Raw genomic sequence first — 23,111 nt, forward strand, 5'->3', positions numbered from 1 at the left:
TCTGCTCAGCAGGGAGCCTGCTTCCTCCTCTCTCTCTGCCTGCCTCTCTGCCTGCTTGTGATCTCTCTCTGTCAAATAAATAAATAAAATCTTAAAAAAAAAAAAAAAAAAAGAATCCCAGGGAAGGTGGGGATTCAGAATTCTCTGAAAAAACCATTGCCATTGAAGGGGTGGGTGCAAACCCTTTTACATGCAGAGGAGTAACACATGAGACAACAAAAAATGAAGTTCGGGGACACTTAGGGGGCTCAGCCAGTTAAGCATCTGCGTCTGCTCAGGTCATGATCCCAGAGTCCTGGGATAGAGCCTAAAGCCCCTTATCACATTGGTCTCTCTGCTCAGCAGGAAGCCTGCATCTTTCCCCCACCCCTCCGTCTACCACTCTATTTGTGTGCTCTCTCTGTCAAATAAAATCTTTTAAAAATGTTTTATGAGGGGCACCAGGGTGGCTCAGTGGGCTAAAGCCTCTGCCTTCAGCTCAGGTCGTGATCCCAGAGTCCTGGGATCAAGCCCCACATCGGGCTCTCTGCACAGCGGGGCGCCTGCTTCCTCCTCTCCCTGCCTGCCTCTCTGCCTGCTTGTGATCTCTGTCAAATAAATAAAATCTTAAAAAAAGAAAAATGTTTTATGAAAAAAATAAAATCTAATCATTTGAACTGGCAATGTTCTGTCAATGATACACAAGTCCTGAGAATACTACAGGTGTGGAGTGACTTGACCAATTCAACCAACGCCTTCAAGCCAAGAATTCAGTTTGCTACACTCCTACTTTCCCCAAACCACTGAACAACTGGAGGGAAAAATGTGCTTCCTCTACAGATGTGAATAAGGTTGTAGTGGCAAAGTTTTCAGAACCTGCTGAGTAAATCTGCCCAAAACAGACAATAAAACTAAAAATCTCTTATCACTACCACAAAAATCCCACCAAGTAAGGAGAATACTGGCCTGAAACCTGCTCACCTCCAAAGTCATGTCAAGCAGTTGCCTCTAAGGTAAGAATGTGTGGAGTATAGTTTAACAGCCACTAAATCAAAGGCTAATTGCACAGAACAACTGGGATTAGAGGAAATATTATGCTGGGATTATATGCAGGTTTAAAGCCACAGGGTTCCTTTTTTTTCCACTTCCCTTCCAAATAATTTGATGACCTTTTTAGGTGAGATCTCCTTACAATGAGCTCTAAAGACCTCCAAATTGTGAGGCTATGGTGTCATTTTGTTATAGAGAAAACCCAAAGCCTCAATCTGACTGTTTCACTGTGTGATAATTGAGATGTGCAACCTTACGGGGATCACCCGGCAGTGGCGTCATCTGGAGGGAGAATTTTGTCTTAGAGGTGAATGGAGGAGTCAGGAGCTGGGATACCTCTTACTTGGGAATATTCTGTTTGTCCTCACAGTCATCCTAGGAGATCAAAGATATATTCCCTGTCTACAGACAGGAAAGCTGAGGCCAGGTAGCGAAGCAACCCACCCAGGGTGAAAAACAGTAAACCACTCAGGTGCAAAGCCTATCTATCCTATCTCCAGGCCAGCTTGGGAGCTGTAAGTCTGGAAGGAGCCTAGGATTCAGTCCCAGGATCTCCCATTTGCCACTACATACACCATCAGGAGGCAACCCACTTCCCATCCCAGGTCAGAGACTACTTAGGGATAAAGCCAAAAGTGCTAGGGGCTCCTCCTGGTTCTTAAACCAAGAACCCCTGGCAAATACCTTCCCATCTCACACATGGAGGCACTATCAGAACATGAGATTTAGCAAACCCAGGAAAAGGGTTATCTCCTTTCCCCTAGTGGGGCCCCACCAACCAAGCTACCCTATATCACTAGAGAGGCACCCAGGCTAATGGAAAATACATACAAAATCTGAACTCATAAAGGCTGGAGCCCACTCCCAGTTGTAGAATAATCAGCAAGGTGGCCCTAGAAAAGTGTCACCCTCTCTAGTGGACTCCAGCTTCTTCCATCTAGAACATGAAGACAGGCTATGGCTCTAAGGGGCACACAGCATACAGGGACAGTTTGTCCTCCAAGTGTGGAGATGTTCCACACCTGAAGCAAAGCAGTGCCTTTGTGCCCTACCTCATCCATTCTAATCGTAACAGCACCCACTGAACTATATACACACACCAGGCCCTGTGCTAAGCCACTTGAATTTATTAACGCCTTCCAACTCAGTTGTTCAAGGTAGACATTACCTCCTTTTTAGAAACTGGAAACAGAGGGTAAGGTTCAGTCAGCAAGGTCACATCACTAGGAAAGTGGCAAGTGGAACTTATACCCAACAATCTAGGGCAAAGCCAGGGCTGGTCCATGACACCACTGCAGGGACCTGCTGCCTGGGAATAGGCACAGGGGCTCACTTCTCACTCAGCAAACAGCAGGCAGCCCTGGATAAGGAACTGGTTGGCCACTGTTTTAAAGTGTGCTCAAAGGCATCACCTCATTTAGACTGAATTAAGTCTGAAGATTCAAATCAAAAGATCTGTTCAACAGGGCAGGTCAGGCGGTGCCACGTCTGGGGACAAAGCTGCAGGAGGGAAGGCTAAAAGATTCTTCAACCTACAAGTGCAGACTTTCTCATCAACCCTGCATTGCTTCTACCCTCTCCAACCACCCCTACCCGCCCCTCAATCCCCAGCTGCAGCTAGCTATCTTTGAGGCCAAGCAACCACAAAGTACAACAGTCTCAAACGTTCCCCAAAACTCCTACTCCAATTTACTCCAATTTCCTAATCCAACTTGCAGATACTGTCCATATCCTGCCAGGACACTACTCTATCTCAGATGCTGGTCTCTCTCATTCTCAGACAGGTATCAAGCCTTCAGTGCTTTCATGTAAGGAACCAAGAAACAAGAAGGCAAGGCTCCTGGCAAACTTAACCTAGAAAGAGGGTAACCCTTCTGAGGATCAAGAGAAAGTGGGTGCAGTGCACGGAGAAGCTGCAAGGGCCCTTCTCCCGCAGCCCCCCCCCCCACCTCAGAGGGTTTTGGAGGATTCCCAGTCACTTCCTAAGGCTACCTGCAGGTATTCAATTAGAGTAAGTTCCTTTGTCTTCTAAAAGACTAACCTACATTTTCATCAGACAAAAAGAGGTCACAAATACAGCCTAGAAAATGAAGGGAGGGGCTTATTGCCCATGGTCTGACATTCCTCTCGACTAAAAAGTCCTGGATCATATTTGCCAGCATCTACAAGTATGCAGGATCTGTCCCCAGCTGGTACTTCTGTTTCTAAGAACACCAGCCTCACTACTCCACTTTCCTGCCACCACTTCAGGTCCCATCTTTTATCTCAACCTTAACCCTTGGCCTTCTAACTCAATGCAAGATACAGTCTTCTGTATCTTACCCAAAAGAATAGCAACCCAAAGCCAGACTGTCTAACTAACCTTCTAAAACAGTTCAGGTAACTCAAGAGCATCCATTCTATCAACAAACCACACTTAACAGTCAACACAGTTCTGTGAGCCTCAAACTATGACAGTGGCAACTTGTTCTTCCAGTTTTGCCACACTTCCCAACCCAACAACTGTTAAAAGGAAACCCCAGAGATGCTCTATTACCCCAGGATGACTGCTCATAAAGACCTCACCTAATCACCTGTTTCATAATCTTCCCAGTTTTCTACAATGAGCATAAATTAACTCAATTATCAGGGGGAGAAAAAGTCTAAGGAAAATAGCCTTGCTCATTCCATCTAATGGCACAGAAACATCACAAGTCCAAGCAGGTAGTTCTCCAACAAGCATTTGAGTTGCCCATGGTTTTGGAGATTAGCACACTGACAGTCCTTAACTGAACTCATTGGTAAGGCAGTTACATTTTTGGTCTCTGTGGGGAATTGACATATCCAAGACTCTGGTGGTCATTCTTAATTTTTCCCTAAGAGAACGAATACCAGAAAACACCAGCATTTGGGATTCCTGGGTGGCTCAGTTGGTTGAGCATCTGCCTTCGGCTCAGGTTCGGATCCCAGGGTCCTGGGATCCCCTGGGATGGAGCCCCCAACAGGCCCTCGGCTCAGCTGGAAGTCTGCCTCTGCCCCTCCCTTCCACTTGGTTCTCTCCAGCTCTCAAATAAATAAATAAATAAATAAAATCTTTTTTTTTTTTAAGTGAAGAAAAAGAAAATGCCTATATTTGGGGCACCAGCTGGCTCAGTTGGTAGAATATGTGACTCTTGGTCTCTGGGTCATGAGTTGAAACCCCATGTTGGGGGTAGAAATTACTTTAAAAAAAAAATGAAGAAAATGGGCACCTGGGTGGCTCAGTCAGTTAAGTGTCTGCCTTCAGCTCTGGTCATGGCCCCAGGGTCATGGGATCGGGCCCCATGTTGGGCTCCCTGCTTCCCCCTCTCCCTCTGCTTCTCCCCCACTCATGCTCTCCCTCGTGCATGCACACTCTCTCTCTCAAATAAAATCTTTTAAAAAATAATAAAGAGGGGCGCCTGGGTGGCTTAATGGGTTAAGCCGCTGCCTTCAACTCAGGTCATGATCCCAGGGTCCTGGGATCGAGTCCCACATCGGGTTCTCTGCTCAGCAGGGAGCCTGCTTCCTCCTCTCTCTCTCTGCTTGCCTCTCTGCCTACATGTAATCTCTCTCTGTCAAATGAATAAATAAAATCTTAAAAAAAAATAAAAAATAAAAAATAATAAAGAGGGGTGATTGGGTGGCTCAGTGGGTTGGAGCCTCTGCCTTCAGCTCAGGTCATGATCCCCAGGGTCCTGGGATTGAGCTCTGCGTCGGGCTCTGTGCTCCGCAGGGAGCCTGCCTACCCGCCCCCCCGCCTGCCTCTCTGTCTGTCAAATACATAAATAAAATCTTAAAATTAAAAAACAAAAAGAAAGAAAGAAAAAAAAATAGAGAAAATAAATGGGGGGGGGGCGCCCAGGTGGCTCAGTGGGTTAAGCCTCTACCTTTGGCTCAGGTTGTGATCTCAGGGTCCTGGACTCCAGCCCCACATCGGGCTCTCTGCTCTGTGGGGAGCCTGCCTCCCCCCCCCCCGCTTCTGCCTGCCTCTCTGCCTACTTGTGATCTGTCAGATAAATAACATCTTTAAAAAAATAAAAATAAAAAAATAAATGTAGGTTTGCTGAAAGAAAGAAGAGAAAGCAAGCCAGCCAGCCAACATTTCAGAATGGCTTCACTATTTCCTACCTGTGCCCTTTAGAAGCATCCTTCAGTGGTCTGCTATCTAAGGCCCAAGGTGGTCCTGGCTGTGAATTCCATCACATGGGTCTCTGTCTTGTCCTCTTCAATAGCGGTCCCACTGTTCTCAAGGTAAATCCCAGACCCTCTTAGGTCTCTGTGCATGTGTCTCTCTCTCTGCTCCAACCACCCTAATCTTCCTTCAGTCCTAGACACTCTATCAGAAATGCTCTTCCCATTTCTCTTTACCTACTTAGTTCCTACATGCCCTCCAATCCCAGCTAGAGAAAGGCCCCCTTGAGTCTTGCTCACCAGGTCACAGCATCCTTTTCTCCTTGACCCTTTTAAGTTTCCCCATGTTTATGAGATTAATTATGATTTCTCTCCTACTAATCTCATGGTAAACTCCACTGAGCAGGGATTCCTAGCGCAGTGCCAGAGGCACAGTGTACACTTCAGTATTTATTGAATAAGTCTATGCAGAAATCACTCCTCACAATGTCAGAATTCACAAAATACATGACGCAAAGCAAGTGAGAGCTACTGAAGAACTGAGAACTGGAGTCTTTAAACTCTATTTTATTACTCAAATGAAAGTTTCTTGGGGCACCTGGCTGGCTCAGCTGGAAGAAAGTATGCAACTCTCAATCTCAGGGTTGTGAGTTCAAGCCCCACATTAGGTATAGAGATTACTTAAAAATAATGATAATGAAAAATATCTTTTTGAAGCAATTTCTTATTTTTTAAATAATCATAAAACACAAAGATATAAAAACCTTTAAGGGGAAAAAAAAAAACCACTCCTCACCCTAACCCAGAAATTTTGTTGACATTCTGGTACAAATCCTTCCAGGATTTTTCCTACCACGAGAAGCATTATTTCTTTCCTCATTATCAAAATATACGATTGTACCTGTACCCCTGGAGCTAATAATACATTATATGTTAATGAAAAAATTAAAAAAATATATACGATTGTAGGATCTGCCAAATACTGCATTAATAGAGGTGACTTGACATTTAAAAAAAATGATGCTAAGTGGAAAAAATAATGCATCCAAATCGGTAATATAGGACCCATCCCAATTTCTACATCACATCCTAGATGAGAAGTCAGAGTCTGCAAAAATCAGCTTCAGAATTTTAGGGAAAGAACATGGGATGAAAGACAAAGAATGGGGGAACTACATGAGGAAAGTATCTATTGCAAATTGCTCTCAAAATCTCCACTCTAAACTACTTCCTCTAGAAAAAGGCCAATTTAGGGCACCTGGGTGGCTCAGTGGGGTAGGCCTCTGCCTTCACTTCAGGTCATGATCTCTGGGTCCTGGATCGAGCCCTGCATCAGGCTGTCTGCTTGGCGGGGAACCTGCTTCCCCTCACTCTCTGCCTGCCGCTCTGACAACTTGTGATCTCTGTCAAATAAATAAATGAAATCTTCAAAAAAAAGATAAAAGAAAAAGGCCAACTTTTAGGAGTTGGAAGCTGAGGAAGCAAATGCAAAGGGGCAAGTCTGTGGCCTGGATCCTGGAGGGCCAGCTGGTAACTCTGCTGAGGACAACACAGGGCTACAGTGGTGTCCCTAAGTTATCAGGTCATCCCCCCTACTCCCAGCAGAAGTAGCCTAGAGCCTGGACAAGTAAATGACCTCTTGTTTTAGGAGGGACCAGGAAATGTTCACACAGTGGGTTGCAAACAGTAATACTCCTGGACTCTGATGCCCCAAACATCAGGCTCAAGCCAAGCTCTGCCCTCTACAACTCAAGCCTTGGACAAGCAGCCTGGCCTCCAGGAGCCTCAGTTTCCTCAGCTGTAATGTGGGGATTATATCCTCCACCACACTGGAGTGTTATGGACAAGGAAGATGTGTGTGTACAACAGGCATTCTAATCTGAGGACTGGTGTCTATCCTGCCCTCCTCCACAGCTTGCTGTCAGGTGTAACATGCTACTAATCTTAGCATCATGATCTGAAGCCAACAAACATTATTTCACCTCATCTAACTTAAAAGAAAACTTGTAACCACTACCAGGAGGGGGGAAAAAAAGAACATCAAAGAACAGTCAGTACAAGTCTGAAGCAACTACACAGAAGGCTGCCTGTCCCTCAGTTTATCTGTGCTGCCACAACCAGAAGGTGTCACTGTGCGAAATGGACACAGAACCACTTAAGCACTGTGTACTCAAGAAAACTGAAAGAAGTAAAAGGGTGAGGAAGAGAGAAAAATTAAAGGCTCAAGTGACTCACCCGGACTTTGATCTAAAGACTCCAAAGCTCTCAAGATAAGGATGAACTACACAGCTAAAAACGATGGGTCAAATACACGAAATTAAACAGCCCCCGCAAAGTTCCCAGGGCAGGGCAGAAATGCGCACCCAAGGGTTGACATTCAGTTCCTGAGAGAGGGCTCCCCATTCATTTCTGGGTCCCAGTGTGTTCACACACACCAAGTGTCAATCACGCTCTAGGCTGGGGCCCTGCCCATAAGCCTTTCCTTGTTGAAGTGATCAATTCCGATTCTTGGCAATAATCCCTTTAAAAGGCCAGCTGCTGCTGTCTAGTCACTGATGCCGACCCATTCCAGGTGCGGGTAAAAAATCAATACAGCCACCGCCTAAACCGGGAGGCAAATTCAAAGTGTACGGCCCTATGAAGGACTCGAGCCCAGAGTGGGGGGAAGGGTCCTGCGGCTCTCGGGGGTCAGACAGTAAGGGCGCGAGCAAGGAGAGGGCCGGCCCTGCAGGCGTGGGCGCGCGGGGACTCTTATTCTGACACGGGATCCTCCGCCGCCGCCGTCGCCGCCGCCGCGGGGTTCAGCGCAGCGGCCAGGCCGGCCCGGGACCCCCGCCCCGCCTTGCCTGGGACCCCCCGCCCCGCGCGCCCACGTGCCGCCCGCCCGCCGCCCCCTCCCCCCGCCCGTCCCGGCCGCTCGGAAGCGACCCCTGGAGGCCCAGCCCCTCCCCCGGCCCCGGAGGAAGCGCAGAAGGAAGGGGGGCGACGCCGAGACTTTCCGGGACCCCCGCCTACCCCGGCCCCCACGTGCCTGGGCGGCGTCGGAGCGCGGAACTTTCTAGGGTAGCGCTAGGAAGACGCTCCCAGAATACAAGGAGTAGGTAGAACTCACTCACCCGCTCTCACTTTTCTAGGCTCACGCGGGGGTCCCTCAGAGCCCACTGACCCCCGACCCTGCCCGACCCTCGCCACCCCCGCCGCTCCAGGCTCCACCTCACGATCCCAGTCCGGACCCCACCCCCCAACCCCTGCTCCCCGCCAAGTTTGGTCCAGAACTTACCGGGCCGCGGGCCGGCCGGGCCCTAGGGCAGCGCGCGGGTTCGCGGGGCCGTCGGGTCGGGGTCGCCTGCGGGGCCGGGCGGCCGAGGGGCCGGGGGCGCGGGGCTGCGCGCGCTCGCTCCGCCTGTGGGGCCGCCCGGGCCCGCGGCGCTCGCTCCGCCGGTCCGCCCGCCCGCCCGCGCCGCCGGCCAGATAATGCGCCCCTCGGCCGCACACATGGAGCCCGGCGCCGGCGTCACCGCCCGGGACATGCGCACCAGGTCAGCGCGCCCGGCCCGCGGCCCCCAAAACACCGGGGAGCTCTTAAAGGCGACGCCGCCCGCCCGCGCCCGGCTGGGCGGGGACAGACAGCGGAGGGGCGGGGCCTTATTGTGGGGGCGGGACGAGTGTGCGGGGAGGGCGGGGCAAGGGAGGCCGACACCGCCCCGGAAACACCGACTCTCCCGACTGCGCTCCACGCGCCGCCCAGCTCCGCCCGTTGGGTTTCCCACGCGGGTTCGGGCGGGCTCCCTCCCAGCGGAATCCCAGTGCCTTCCACAGGGCCGAGGGGTCGTCGCCAGCTCACCGGAGGCAAAGCCTGGCGGACCGCGCCCAGGGCTGACTCACGACGCGCTCACTACTGACCTCGCTCCAGCTTAGCTACAAGACCTGGAGCAACTCAGCTGCTTCTGAAAAGGAGGTTAAAATGCCACCCCTGTGAGGGTCACACAGAAGCTGCGCTTCCAGGTATCGGCTAAACCATCACGTCTGTGCAATAAAAAGAGTTCTACAGAGTAAGCTCCAGACCCACCCACTTCTAGACACTTGAGGATGACGGCTCTCCCTCTCCCAGTTACCTCCCAATCTGCAAGCCCACCCCGAGTTCTGGGAGGTGAACGCCCCCCCCCACCCTCGCCCCGGAGAGCAAATCTACCTTTCCCTCTTCAGGGACTTGAAGTAAACACGGGAAACAGTCTAAACTGAGAAAGGATGGGGTTTTCGATGTGTTAAACTACATAAAGGGAAACACAATTTCAAGAAAAAAATATCTAATATAACAAGAAAGTTCTCAATATCAAGATTATGTTTTGAAGAATCACCAAAAAAGGCCCTTTCCATGTTCTTATTCCAGAGTTCAAACAATTCATAAGACTCCTAGACTCCTGATTAGCGGCTTTTGTTTTATAACATATATTAATACACATTCAAACAGCCAAAACAAAAGTTTCACCAAACATACTTAAACCACTTGAAATGCACTCTAATATTAACTATTCTGTTTCATTTCTTTTAAAAGAGATTCAGTGTAATTTAAACCCACCATTGGTCTTTACTCCAAACTTGAAAAACAATGTAGAACAACTTTTATGTATAAAATTGTTTTCCTACTATGTGCCCCCCCAACAATAAGTTTTAAAAGGCCCATTTTAATTCCGTGCTGAGTTCCACACATAATGAGCAATTTTTTGCCCTTAATTTCACCCCTCACCCAACTCCCCAAATCTTAAAATGGCTTAATGCAACATCTGGCACAACTCCCCTGGGCCAAAAGCAAAGCATTCCTCAAACAAAATGATACAAAATGCAAACTGTTGACCCCCAAACGCCTTCCCCAACCGAGTTTTGTCAGCAGTTTGCTTTGTTACAAAGAATTTCAAATGTTCAAATTCAAAAACCAAACAAAAACAGTCTTATTCTCAAACAGGTGACTTGGTAAAGGAATGCAGGAGTCTCCCTGATCCCATGTGCAAGGACAGGTTAAAAGCAAATATCCAATATTTTCACTGTAATCCGGCAGCTTTATATTTTGAGAACTGCTTTACTCTAGGACTATTAATCAGATGATGTATATTAAAGCAATACAAGCAAAATATTACCTCACTGCTCCTCACCTGGGTCTTGATTAACGTCAACTTAATTAACTACAAACACAGCAATGTGTGGTCAGGTGGGAGACATAAGACTTGAGATAGACATAGAGATTCCAGAGTCTGAACTGGCAAGCCCTAGGTGAGTCACCAAGGTGACAACCACCCTGTTTTAAAGAGAGAGGCATCAGCTGTGACATATTAATGGCACACCCCTGTGGACTGAGGTGTGCACTGGTGACAGGTGGGCTGCTCCAGAGGGCAGTGCCAACATCTCCAGCTGGGAAAGCAGGGGTGGGGGTAGGGTGAAGTAGTTACAGGGTTTATTTCTGTGATAGAAAGAGAAGGCCAGGTGTGTAGATGGAAAAAGTGACAGTAAATCCAGACTTGTTTGGGGTCCCCGGAGCTCAGGCAGGCAAATGCTAAGGCTGCTCAGACTAGAAACCTTGCTACCTCAGTGTCTAATACTGGACTAAACAGCAAATAGTTCAGCTGGCTGATTATGAAATATGATGCAATCACTTTTAGATTCCATTCTAAAGCTGAAGAAACTAATTAAAAGACAAATAGGGCTCAAACCATGTTGTTGTTCTTTAAGTTTTCCCTCTGCCCTAAAAACAAGGCAGTCAATTAATACTTGCAGATACCAGTTAATGTAATACTTTAAAAACACTTCTGTTACTTAGTTAAGCATAATTTCCTTCCAAACTCATTTTAAACTTAATGTTCTTCAAAGATCAGACCCTTGCTAATAATAGCCAGGCCTCCTTCCACCCTAACCACTGCAAACATATTCTAATTACCTTTCTAACACAGTGTTAGATAAACTTCTAAATAGCATCTGAGCCTGTTCCTGCACAACAGAGGGACAAAAGAAAAAAAAAATGGGGCTGAATTCCATGTTCATGGCCTCTTTTATAGCAGAAAATTGGTCAAAGGCTCCATACTAGCATGAAACTGAAAAGGAGTAGCATCACCTACTGCATGTTTAAGGTACTGTACTTTTTTGTTTTTAATCAGGAGATTTCTTTAAAGTTTCTGGCAGACAAGATTCAAGATGTTTTATGTGATAAACACTGATGGACAAGAACTATCTAAGAGACAACGCATCCCAAGGGTTTTACAAGCTGAGGAGCCGGCAGGCACCATCTCCAGAAGTTCACAGGCTGGTGGCACGAAAGACAGTATGATTTCTAAGCAGAAAATGCATTCATAGGAAAGACAGGAATCACAGAGGAAGAGGCTGCTCCCCTGCCTGGGGAGGAGTCTGGGAAATCTTTGTGGATGTGACATTTAAGCCAGTGCTCAACAGATGAATATCCCAGGCACCTAGAACAGCAGAGGCAAAGGCCAGAGCTGGCCACACCTGCAGTGTGGGGTTTTGGGGGCAGATACAGCTACAAAGGGATGGGTTCATTATCCTTTAAACTTTCTAGGTGGCTTTCTCAAAACACAGAATGAACTGTCATCTACTTACTTAAATTCAAAGGCTAAGCAGACCTAGTTCTGTAGACTTTAACCAATTTTGAAATTACTGCTATCAGTGACACTAGGCTCCCACTTGTTTTCTGAGGTCTCTAAAGAACAAACAGGTGGTTCATTTAAAAGTGTACCAAAATCTTTTTAAAAGTAAACTTTTATGAAAAAGAGCACTGACTGCTTTTCACACTTTGCACTTTGGTTATTTTAAAAAATATTTATTTATTTTGAGAGAGAGAGTGCACAGAGTGGGGTGGCAGGGGAGAGGAAAAGAAAGAATCTTTTTTTTTTTTTTTAAAGATTTTATTTATTTATTTGACAGAGAAAGATCACAAGTAGGCAGAGAGGCAGGCAGAGAGAGAGAGAGGAGGAGGAAGCAGGCTCCCTGCTGAGCAGAGAGCCCGATGCGGGACTCGATCCCAGGACCCTGAGATCATGACCTGAGCCGAAGGCAGCGGCTTAACCCACTGAGCCACCCAGGCGCCCGAAAAGAAAGAATCTTAAACAGGCTCCATACTCAGCGTGATACCCAACACAGGGCTGGATCTCAAGACCCTGAGATCATAACCTGAACCAAAATCGTGTGTCAGATGCTTAACCAACTAAGTCACCCAGATGCCTCCACATTTTGCATTTTTAGAGCTCAAAGGTCTAAAACTGTTTTCACTGAGTTCAGGGACAATCATAACTACACTCTCTAAGGGAGGAGTGTTTTAAAGTTTCTTATTTCACCCCAAATTCACACTCACAGTGGCATTACAATATAATTGGTCAGAAAAGATTCATTTCTATGTTAATATTATTTCTTTGGTACTTTGATTTTTTTTTTAAAGATTTTATTTATTTATTTGACAGACAGAGATCACAAGCAGGCAGAGAGGCAGGCAGGCAGAGAGAGGAGGAAGCAGGCTCCCCGCTCAGCAGAGAGCCCGATGTGGGACTCGATCCCAGGACCCTGAGATCATGACCTGAGCCGAAGGCAGCGGCTTAACCCACTGAGCCACCCAGGCGCCCAGTACTTTGATATTTTTGATACCTTTTTCAAAGATAAGAAAATAGTTAAAAGGACTATTACAGTGGTACTTTATGAAAAATACAATACTCCCAGTGCATAACTCCTGCTAAAACAAATGTCACTTTTTAAGTCACAGCATTCTTACACTAGATTAGGAGTTTGTGGGAGACAGATCTGCACCCCTTTGACCGGTCCCTGTTGTACATACATACACTGAAAAGCTCTCTGAAACACAGCTCTGTAGAGATGGGCCACTTTGTCAGCATGTTTGTTTGTTGTTTGTTTTGAGTGTCATATCCAACCACAGTTCTGTATACTTAGTGGCTGGGCAACATGGAGTTCAGGCTCCATCTGTACTTAGTCTCTGTGTGGCCCTAAGGAAGTCCCACTACAATGAGTCCTGAGCACATGTGCTCCCCTGAAGGGTTAAATACATATTGCTAGATGTATCACTGTGAACCTGGAGGTATATCTCCCACTGTCCTCATCTGCATGTGTCACCAGTTGGCAAGAATATCTCTATTGTACCTATACATGGCTTACAAAAAAAAATGCACACCTGATGTAGATCAATTTTAAGTCTTTGACAAGTCAGTAAGTGAACTATTTTCTACGAATTAAAAAATTAAAAGGAAAAAAATCAGAAAGTTACAAGGAAAAAAGAATAAAAAAGGCTGTATGTCAGTCTTAAGTCTGGAGATCAACCTATTCAAACCTACTTAACAAAGGAAGAGTGCTAGTCACATCATTGATCTGTTAATAAACATCCATGATTTAGACATGAAGAAAAATATGTTTTAAAAACTTGATATCCAGGGGCGCCTGGGTGGCTCAGTGGGTTAAAAGCCTCTGTCTTCAGCTCAAGTCATGATCCCAGGGTTCTGGGATCGAGCCCCATATTGGGCTCCCTGCTCAGCAGGCAGCCCGTTTCTCCCTCTCCAGCTCCTGCATGCTTGAATTCCCTCTCTCACTATCTCTTTTTTTTTTTAAAAGATTTTATTTATTTGACAGACAGAGATTACAAGTAGTCAGAGAGGCAGGCAGGGAGAAAGGAAAAAGTAGGCTCCCCGCCGAGCAGAGAGCTGGATGTAGGGCTCAATCCCAGGATCCTGAGACCATGACCTGAGTCGAAGGCAGAGGCTTTAACCCACTGAGCCACCCAAGTGCCCCTAAGTAAGATCTTTTTTAAAAACATGATAACAATTCTTGGCACGCCTGGGTGGCTCAGTTGGTTAAAAACATGATAACAATTCTCAAAGAAAAATAACTGAGAAGCAGTCTGCCCAAATTTGTTCTCTCTCTCTCTTTTTTAAAGATTTTATTTATCTATTTGACAAAGATCACAATTAGGCAGAGAGGCAGGCAGAGACGGGGGTGGGGGGAAAGGGGGGCACCGTGGGAAGCAGGCACCCCACTGAGCAGAGAGCCTGATGCAGGGATCAATCCCAGGGCCCTGGGATCATGACCTGAGCCGAAGGCAGAGGCTTTAACCCACTGAGCCACCCAGGCACCAAATTTGTTCTCTTAAAGCTCCTTAGGTGATTGAATTTCATGTATACTACATACTCTTTTTTTTTTTTTTTAAGATTTTATTTATTTATTGGACAGATCACAAGTCGGCAGAGAAGCAGGCAGAGAGGGTGGGGGGAAGCAGGCTCCCCACTGAGCAGAGCCCGATGCAGGGATCAATCCCAGGGCCCTGGGATCATGACCTGAGCCAAAGGCAGAGGCTTTAACCCACTGAGCAACCCAGGTGCCCCATAGACTACATACTCTTAAAAACAGAGTCCAGGTTTGGTCTGATTTCACGAGACATCATTGATATTTCTGATTGAAAATGCTTACTAAGAGCTCAATTTAAATATTATTTTAGGGGTGCCTGGGTGGCTTAGTGGGTTAAAGCCTCTGCCTTCGGCTCAGGTTGTGATCCTGGGACCCTGGGATCAAGCCCCACATCGCATAGGGCTCTCTGCTCCGCAGGGAGCCTGCTTCCCTTCCTATCTCTCTGCCTGCCTATGATCTCTGTCAAATAAATAAAATCTTTTTTTAAAAAATATTATTTTAATCTGAATTCAATTTTGAATCCTACTGTGGCACATTTTATAAAACTTCCTACCTTTGAAGGTAACTGGACTTTTCTTGCCAAAGGTGCTCAGTTCAAACTCTGATTTTCAGATGTTCATAACCTCCTCAGGTCAAGAGAACTCACCAGGTTGCTTTTCACCTCCAGGTCCCTGCCCTGGCCCATGCTATTCCAATCCCCAGAATGCCTAGCCACCTAACAAGTAGCTCTCCCTATTTCCCCCCTTTGCTCACCCTCCAATTTGGGCCTTTTTCCCAGTTACCCTATCCATGCTTCAGGGGGCACTGCAAGTCCATATAATAAATATACAAAGGCGATGCACAGCAGCGTAAAGCCACAATGAACTGAGGAAACTCAATGGGAAAAATCAGCCAATCTGGGAACCTCTAGATCATCGGTCCTCAGTTACACCCAGCTTGTGGCCCCAACGTGGACTGGTTAGTTTGCTCTCAGACAGTATAAACTGCCATAGGTAACTATCCAAACTTGGGTGCCGATCTTAACAGGGTCAGTAAGCTTTTATATGATTCCATAATGACTACCTTTATTGGACACCTACAACAATCTGGCCACCTGCTTCATTCTTATCATCCCCACCTCACAAATGAAAAACTGAGACTCAAAGAAGTTAGGCTATTTGCAATAAAGCCACTTTCCTGAGATCACAGAGCCAGCAAGTGGCAGAATCTGGATACAAACCCAAGTCTTTCTAACTCGGAAGCTTCTACTCCATAGAGGGTACTGTTCTAAGATAAAGAAGACAAGTAACGGTAAGCCATTCTTCAGGAGCATACTCTTGCAAAAGGACCTTCTAATGTCTGCTTCCTTGAGTTCTACATACATCTCCAGAGCAGCCCTCTGTAGGCAAGCTCCTGTGGTTATACAACAGGAAACCATCCTGTTGTCTACACTGCCAGACAATCCTAAGTTTGTGAGTACAGTAGCTGAACCCCCAGAACTGCCACATACAAGTCCCCTGGAGGCTTCCAGCTCTGAAAAAGCAGCTGACCAGGAAAAAGTGAGAATCTGAACATGTTTTCTATGCTCAAACTGGGGCCCAGGAACTCCGCTGGAGGTGGAGGGCAAGGAACAGGAAGTAGGAGGGAGCAAGCATCCACTTCCCAAGGGCAGCAGAGCCAGAGGTGGGAGTGTGATCATGTGCACAGTTGCATTACTTGTCCACGCCCACTTCCGGCCAGAGCCTGCCTCTTCACCTCCGAGTCAGTATTTTGGTTGAAGGAAAGACAGACAGACTACTAGAAACTCTCCTTGTAATCTCCCTCTTCCCCTTGGAGCCGGTATCCTGAATGGATACCCACCCTGCTCTCTGGCTCCACCCCTCACAAATACCCTTAAGAAAAGTACCTGTCCAGGCGCCTGGGTGGCTCAGTAGGTTAAGCCTCTGCCTTCAGCTCAGGTCATGATCTCAGGGTCCTGGGATCGAGTCCTGAATCGGGCTCTCTGCTCAGCGTGAAGCCCGCTTCTCCCTCTCTCTGCCTGCCTCTCTGCCTACTTGTGATCTCTGTCTGTCAAATAAATAAATAAAATCTAAAAAGAAAAAAAAAGAGAAAGGCACCTGTCATCTAATTGATCTCCGTGGACTCACATCAAATCTGACCACAACATAGCAAAGTCAAAATAGTGCTTTCCCAGTCCCAGTATAAGGGGGAACCGTAGGCCAGATGGAACTGTGTGCCAAGAACCTACTAATACACAAGAAAGCAATCTATTTGAAATCTCACTTTTCTTTCCTAGGCTATAAACAACACCCAAGCACTCTACTTGTCTGAATTTGTTTTTAAGATTTCAAACAAGGTGTAAAGGGATTTTAGAACTGTTTATCTCTCTGCATAATATGCACTGCCATGAAAAAACGCCACAGGATTCCAAAAACACACTGCCACTGACTTCAGGAAGAGCAAAGCTGAAAATACTTCTGGCAGTGACCATCCCAGATTCTCTCTTGTGTCTCTAACATTACAGTCACAATCATCCTGGATCAACTAGAGCCAAAAGCCAACAATCAACCAGGAAAACGCCAAAATTTCTGCTCCTTTTCGAGGGAAGAAACAGAAGCAAGTAACCCAGTGAGGAAATCAGACGGATAGTGAGGTTTCACTTCTAACCCTCCAAGAAACTCTACTCCAAGTTCCCAACATCCAAGGATAGTCCCAAAGAAGTCCTGCAATAGTCTTCCATTCCATAGTTTGTTTTCTTGTCTGTGACTGGGATGTATGCACCTTGAAAGCCGACTTCAGGGGTGCCTGGGTGGCTCAGTTGTTAAGCATCTGACCTCAGCTCAGATCATGATCCCAGAGTCCTGGGACTGAGCCCCGCATGGGGCACCCTGCTCCATGGGAAGCCTGCTTCTCCCTCTCACACTCCCCCTACTTGTGTTCCCTTTCTCGCTGGCTCTCTCTCTGTCAAATAAATAAATAAAATCTTAAAAAAAAAAAAAAAAATTGAGGGGTGCCTGGATGGCTCAGTGGGTTAAAGCCTCTCCTTTTGGCTCATGTCATGATCCCAAAGTCCTGGGATCAAGCCCCACAATGGACTCTCTGCTCATTGGGGAGCCTGCTTCCTCCTCTCTCTTTCTCTGCCTGCCTCTCCACCTACTTGAGATTTCTGTCTGTCAAATAAATAAATAAAATCTTTAATAAAAAGAAAGAAAGAAAGCAAGCTGACTTCATCCATCCTGCTCACTGCTAGGCCCACAGCACTCAGCATTGTGCACTGTAAGTACACAAACATTTATTGCTTATTTGCTGGTGTAAGAGGAAGTTACATGAGTCAAAATATTTAACACTATTTTTCAATCCAATTTAAGTTAAACTAAAAAAAGAGAAAAATGACCTACGTTATGGCCACACAGGAAAACCTAGTTTAGTTGAGTGCTCCAACTATCCCTTATAAGCCAGTTTGAAGGGATAAATTCTTTTTTTTTTAAGACTTTATTTTTATTTATTTATTTATTTATCTGAGAGAGAGAGAGACAGATAGTGACAGAGATAGCAAGAAGAAGCACAAGCTGGGAGGAAAGGGAGAAGTAGGCTCCTGCGAGCTGGGAGCCAGACTTGGGTCCTGATCTTGATCCCCAGGCCCTGGGATCATACCCCGAGCCAAAGGCAGATGCTTAACCAACTGAGCCACCCAGTTTTATTCGGACAACAAACCACTATAAGCAAAGGTAGCCAGGCTGCAGAGAGAATAAAGCCAAAATTAATACTAGAAATTAAAAATAACATCTTCCATTCATTTGGATGGAACGACTTCAGACAGTAGTTATTTCTCAGTTCCAAAAGAGGTCAGGTTCTTTCTTATCATCAAGATCCACAGGGATTTAATGCCCCCAGTGCTGTCTCCAACAGGAAGGAAACCCTGACTTCCCTAGCTATTTCAGTTATATAAATCAACAGTTGATCGTCCAGAGTTAGAAGCTGAGCAGTGTTGGGACCCACATGCCTTTTAGAGCTCCCCACCGATGGATAACCATGTTACATTACATCTAATAAATGTACCTAGATCAATATCATTTCTAACTATCCAAGGGTTTTTATTGCTGTAAGGACCTTTCAATTTAAAAAAAGGTTAAAAAAAAAAACTTCCTGTTAGATAAAAGAGACTTAGTGGTGGCGCCACCATCCACCAAAGTGACGTCTGTGGCACACAAAAAAAACGCAACATAATTTCAAAAGGGATAGTGATCCCTTTAAAGTTATTTACCTTATTTTTTTATATTTTAAAAAAAATAAAACTTTGTTCCTTTTTCTTTAATTGAATAATTGTCCTTAAAATAATTGAGAGAAACTTAAGATTGGTAGATTATTTGCCTCAATAGCAAAGTTGAGAGAGAGACAGACAGACAGACAGAGACAGAGACAGGCAGGCAGACGGAAAAAGAGAGGGAGGGAGAGGGTATAATTTCAAAGGTGGGGGGGAATCCTTCAAACCTGGGAGTAGCCCAGTGGAGGCCTAGTTCAGATTTTCACCCATTATTTTCCCCTGGGTTTTAGATATTAGTGGCAAGTGCCATCTGTCACCACACAAGTAAGTGAAAAAGGTTAGACCCAACTCACTGGCCATGATTTTAGGGCTTTCACTAATGGCTAAAAAAGAATCCTCTCAACAACAGTAACAAAGGGTGTCCTGCCCAGTTTAGCCCCCTATCTCCACCCCTACCCCCAGAGGCTGAGTTAGCATCTTCTACAGCTCTCTAGATCTTGGGAGCTCAAGGTGAACTCTGATCTCCTCATGGGCACTAAGCCACACACTGGCCCCAGTGCACTATTATTATGGGACATCAAATGCCTTTGTACATCACTTTCTCAGTCTTTTGTCCCCAAATCTGATTCATTACACCAAAAGAACATTCTGCTTTCAAGTTTCTAATGTGTAAGAAGAGACACTCACCAAGTAACTGCTGTATACCACTCACTCAAACAGTCCCAAAATATACATATGATCCTTTAGGTTTATAGTTCATCTACTTTTTTCTTCCCACAACTCTTGAAGTTCGTTATAATCTTCTATTTTGCCTACAGTCTAATTATAGTAATACATCTCCCTACTTGCCCTCAACTCACAAATTACCCCATTTTACAGAGGCAGAAGGCAAGGCCAAGGCAACACAAATGCCTGCTACACAGCAAATCCATCTCACAGCTCCCATCTGAACACAGAAAAACACTGGAAGACCCAGGGTGGCAATGGGTTTTGCCAGAGGCATACCACATTTCCTTCTCTATGAACACATTTAACTTTGGCAGAATATCAAGTGTTTCCTGATCTGGAACCTTAAACTCCTGAGCAGGACAGTCAACCTTTATTGCACACCAACCATGTGCTAGGTGTTAGGCTGGCTGCCTGCCTCCCTTTCATTACCTCAGATTCATTCATTCATTGTCTAAGAAGCACTTCCCATCTGTTGGCACCTTCACACACATAGATATGTGACCCATCAACTATTTAGTAATGTGCTGATTTTGCATTATAACTTGTACAGGACCACACAACTAGGAAGGACAGACCAAAACCTGGATCAGGTCCTTCTGACTTCAAAGCTCCCCCTTCCATTTCCAACACCCCATCCTGCTGGTCCTACGGGTTTCATTCAAAATAATAAATATGTGCCAGCACTTCTCTGCGCTGTCTCAGGAAACCCTAAACTCCAAGCTCCCCACCATCCTTCCCCTTCCCCTCAGGGCAGTGCCTACAACTGACCAGGAAGAGGCAGTAGGAGAACATCCAGGTCTGAGGCACCTTCCTGCCTGGACTTGACTACCCAGGAGCAAAGGGCCCAGGAAACTCTCCAAGCGCTTCTCCACAGAAGAAAATAGCTCGAGTTGAAACTTGTGTCCACATGGTCCACCGACAGATTTAGAACTCAAATTATAGCCTCGGTAGGAATCTTCACAAAGGACTCAAATTAAGCAAGACCCAGATGGAAATGAACAGGAGAGAGACAGCCTTAAGTCACATTGTTAAGTGAACTGCAGTTCTAGCAGAGTCAGAGAGAAGAACTTGTTGAAATGCTAAACCAAACAATTCAGTCTACATTTCAGAACTCCACTTCAAAAACATTGTCCCCATGTTTTTTAGCTCAAGTCTTGTACATGGACACGAAGTGGTTACAAGTTACTCAGGTTTCAAACTGAGTTCATTCCTGTCCTTTGGACCATCTCTCAATGCCAGCATTCATCTACTTGGGCTCCAGAGAGCTCTGCGTTTGGCAAAGCAGATAAAATTAGCTACTGGAGTGAATTTGGAATCCAGGGTGGGCCATTAAAAAAAGCACACATGAGATTTGTAAAAGCCATGTAAAAACTTCCTTTGGGCCAGGCTGAAGTTACTTAAAACTTAGAGAAATACTGTCAAATACCTAGTCCTCTGCCTCCCTTCTACTCTTCCTGGATCTAAGGTGACCCATTTCCTGCTTCTTGCCCTGCCATTCAAACCAAATTGGCCCACAAACTGGGGATCCTCTAGAGATCAAGGGGTGAATCAGAGAAAACAGAGCAGGAAGACCTGAAGGAGTGTGTTTTTGCTTCTCCTTTTTTGGGGAGTGTGTGACACTATGCAGAAGGAGGACTGAGGGATGGGACAGGAAGTGGGTCGGTCCCACAGCCTAACAGTGTGATAATGGGGGATAATGGGAGGACAATGCTCCAGCCCTGTCCCTCCTGCCTCCACAATGGCCTGACAACACTGTTATGGCCCATGGCTCAAAATGGAGTAACCAAGATGGTCATCTGGCAACAGCCCCTGCTCCCCCCTCAAATCTAGCAGGTCTCAGAAGGACGAGAGAAAACAGTGCTCTTTGACTGTCTCTCAAAATTCCTTTCCAGCCACAAAATTCTCCAGGTCCTTGGAAGCTGAGGTAAAAGTTCAAAGGACTCCTCCTCCAATCTGGCGAGAAATAAGACTAAAGAGGGGGTCACATTTCTGGTCTCTTCTTCCAGAGAGGAAGAGGGTGCCCAAAAAAGGAACAGGGGAACCTTGAAGTTAGGGGATCCACGAAATGAAAGAAGAGTTTCTCCCTTGAGAATAGGGCAGGTAACCACCTCAGGAAAGGGGGACATGTCCTCGGGCAAGTGAGAGGGGAATGCCTCAGAAGCTGGGGCACCCCTCAGAGAAATGAGGAAACCCAAAGTGTTTCCCACCAGCAGAGGATATCTTGGAAAAGTGGAGGCAAATTTAAGAGACACTGAGGATCCCCTGGGAGAAGGACAACCCACATTAGGCAGAGAACCTCTGGAGAAGCCAGAAACCCCTCAGAAAATTGTGGCTTCCATAGATTAGTGGAGACCCTAAAAGAAAATATTTTGGGAAAGTGGGGAACTTTTCCTCTGAGAACTAAGGATCCAGTCAGATGAATGGGTGTTTCAGGGTAGTGGGGGACCACTCAGGAAAGAGAAGACACTTATCAGGTCCCAGCAAGAGTGAGAATAGTTCAGAAAAGTGGGTAACACGTCCAGAAGGGATTCTGACAGAGGCAGCAACACCTCGGATTAGTGGGGTACCCTTGGGAGAAGGAGGTCACCCAGGGAGAGGGGAGGGCAGCAGGGAGAGCATCTCAGAAAGGGGGGGGGGCTAGGCAAGGTGGGAGATACCTTAGCAAAGCAAGGGCAAAAAGGGGGTAAGAGGGACAACAGCTCAGAGAAGCAGGGCTCTCCTCAGAGAACTGGGTGGGGCTCCCTGGAAAAGCCGGGAGGTCTCCTCAGAGAAGCTGTGCCCCCCGAGAAGTGAGAGGGTCCCCCAGAAGCAGGGTGTCTCCTGAGAGAAGCAGGGGTTCACAGAAAATCAGGAGGGGGGTCCCTCAGAGACAGAGCACCGCTCAGAGAAGTAGGGGTTCCCTTAGAGAAGTTGGGAGGGGGCTCTCAGGGAGGCGGGACCCTCAGAGAAGGGATGAGGGGGTCCCTCAATGGCACGGGGGAGGGAGGGCTACCTCGGAGAGGGAGAAAAGTGGAGCGTCTATCAGAGAAGGGGGGCGCCCCTCGGAAAAGTGGACGTCCCTCAGAGGAAAGAAGTATCTCAGAGAGGTGGGGTCCCTCAGAGAAGTGGGGGTCCCTCAGGGAAGTGGGGGTCCCTGGAGAAGGGGGGTCTCCCCTCAGAGAGGCGGGGGTCCCCTCAGACAAGAGGGTCCGCGCACCGAAGGCGGTCCCCTCAGAGAAGCGGAAGCCCCAGAGAAGCCCGGGGCACCGGAAGCCGGGGACCCGCCACCGGCGGCGCCGGCCCCTCACTCACCGAAGTTGCTCGGCGCCTCTGCGGGTGGCTGCTGGGCCCCGGGTGGCCTCGGGAGGCGGGGTCCGGTCCGATCAGCTCGGGTCCCGCGGCGGCGGCTCCCTCAGGTGGCGCCCGCGGCGGCAGCGGCGACAGGACGACGGACGACCGACCGACCGACTGCGCGGGCGGCGCGGAGCGCGCTCGGGTGGCGGGGGTGCGCGTGCGCGCGCCGGGGCGCTGACCCCGGGCGGGAGGAGCCGCCTTGCCACGCTCGGAGCCGCCGCTCGGTCTCGCCGCTCCTTCTCACACTGAAATTGCCCGCTTCGCAGCCCGGCTTCCCCGGTTGCTAGGCAGATTTCGCCTCGCACACTTCCGGGTTGAGACACGTCTCGTCGAGTGGCGGCGCCGCAGGCCAATGAGGTCCGGCCGAGGCTCCGGGGATCCGCGCCCCACGGAGGGCGTGGCCAGCCTCACGACGGACAGTGCCCCACAGCCAATGAGAGAGCGAGCCGGCTGGCCCTCGGGT

General features: G+C 47.4%; 1 protein-coding gene across 4 annotated transcripts in view; it reads right to left on the reverse strand.

Annotated features, from left to right (window-relative positions):
- The window catches only part of GATAD2A (GATA zinc finger domain containing 2A), a 106,576-nt gene extending 83,734 nt beyond the window's left edge, over window positions 1-22,842 (reverse strand). For 2 of the 4 annotated variants that reach the window (XM_044253777.1, XM_044253775.1), the window contains exon 1: window positions 22,607-22,840. The gene's annotated coding sequence lies outside the window, so the exon portion shown is untranslated. Of the gene's footprint in view, window positions 1-8,440; window positions 8,509-22,606 lie in introns of those variants that run through there. The other 2 variants (XM_044253781.1, XM_044253776.1) reach the window with 2 other exon arrangements.
- Window positions 22,843-23,111: the final 269 nt, after the last annotated feature.

The sequence above is a fragment of the Neovison vison genome, chromosome 6 (assembly GCF_020171115.1).
Source record: "Neovison vison isolate M4711 chromosome 6, ASM_NN_V1, whole genome shotgun sequence".
Classification (NCBI taxonomy): Eukaryota; Metazoa; Chordata; class Mammalia; order Carnivora; family Mustelidae; genus Neogale; species Neogale vison.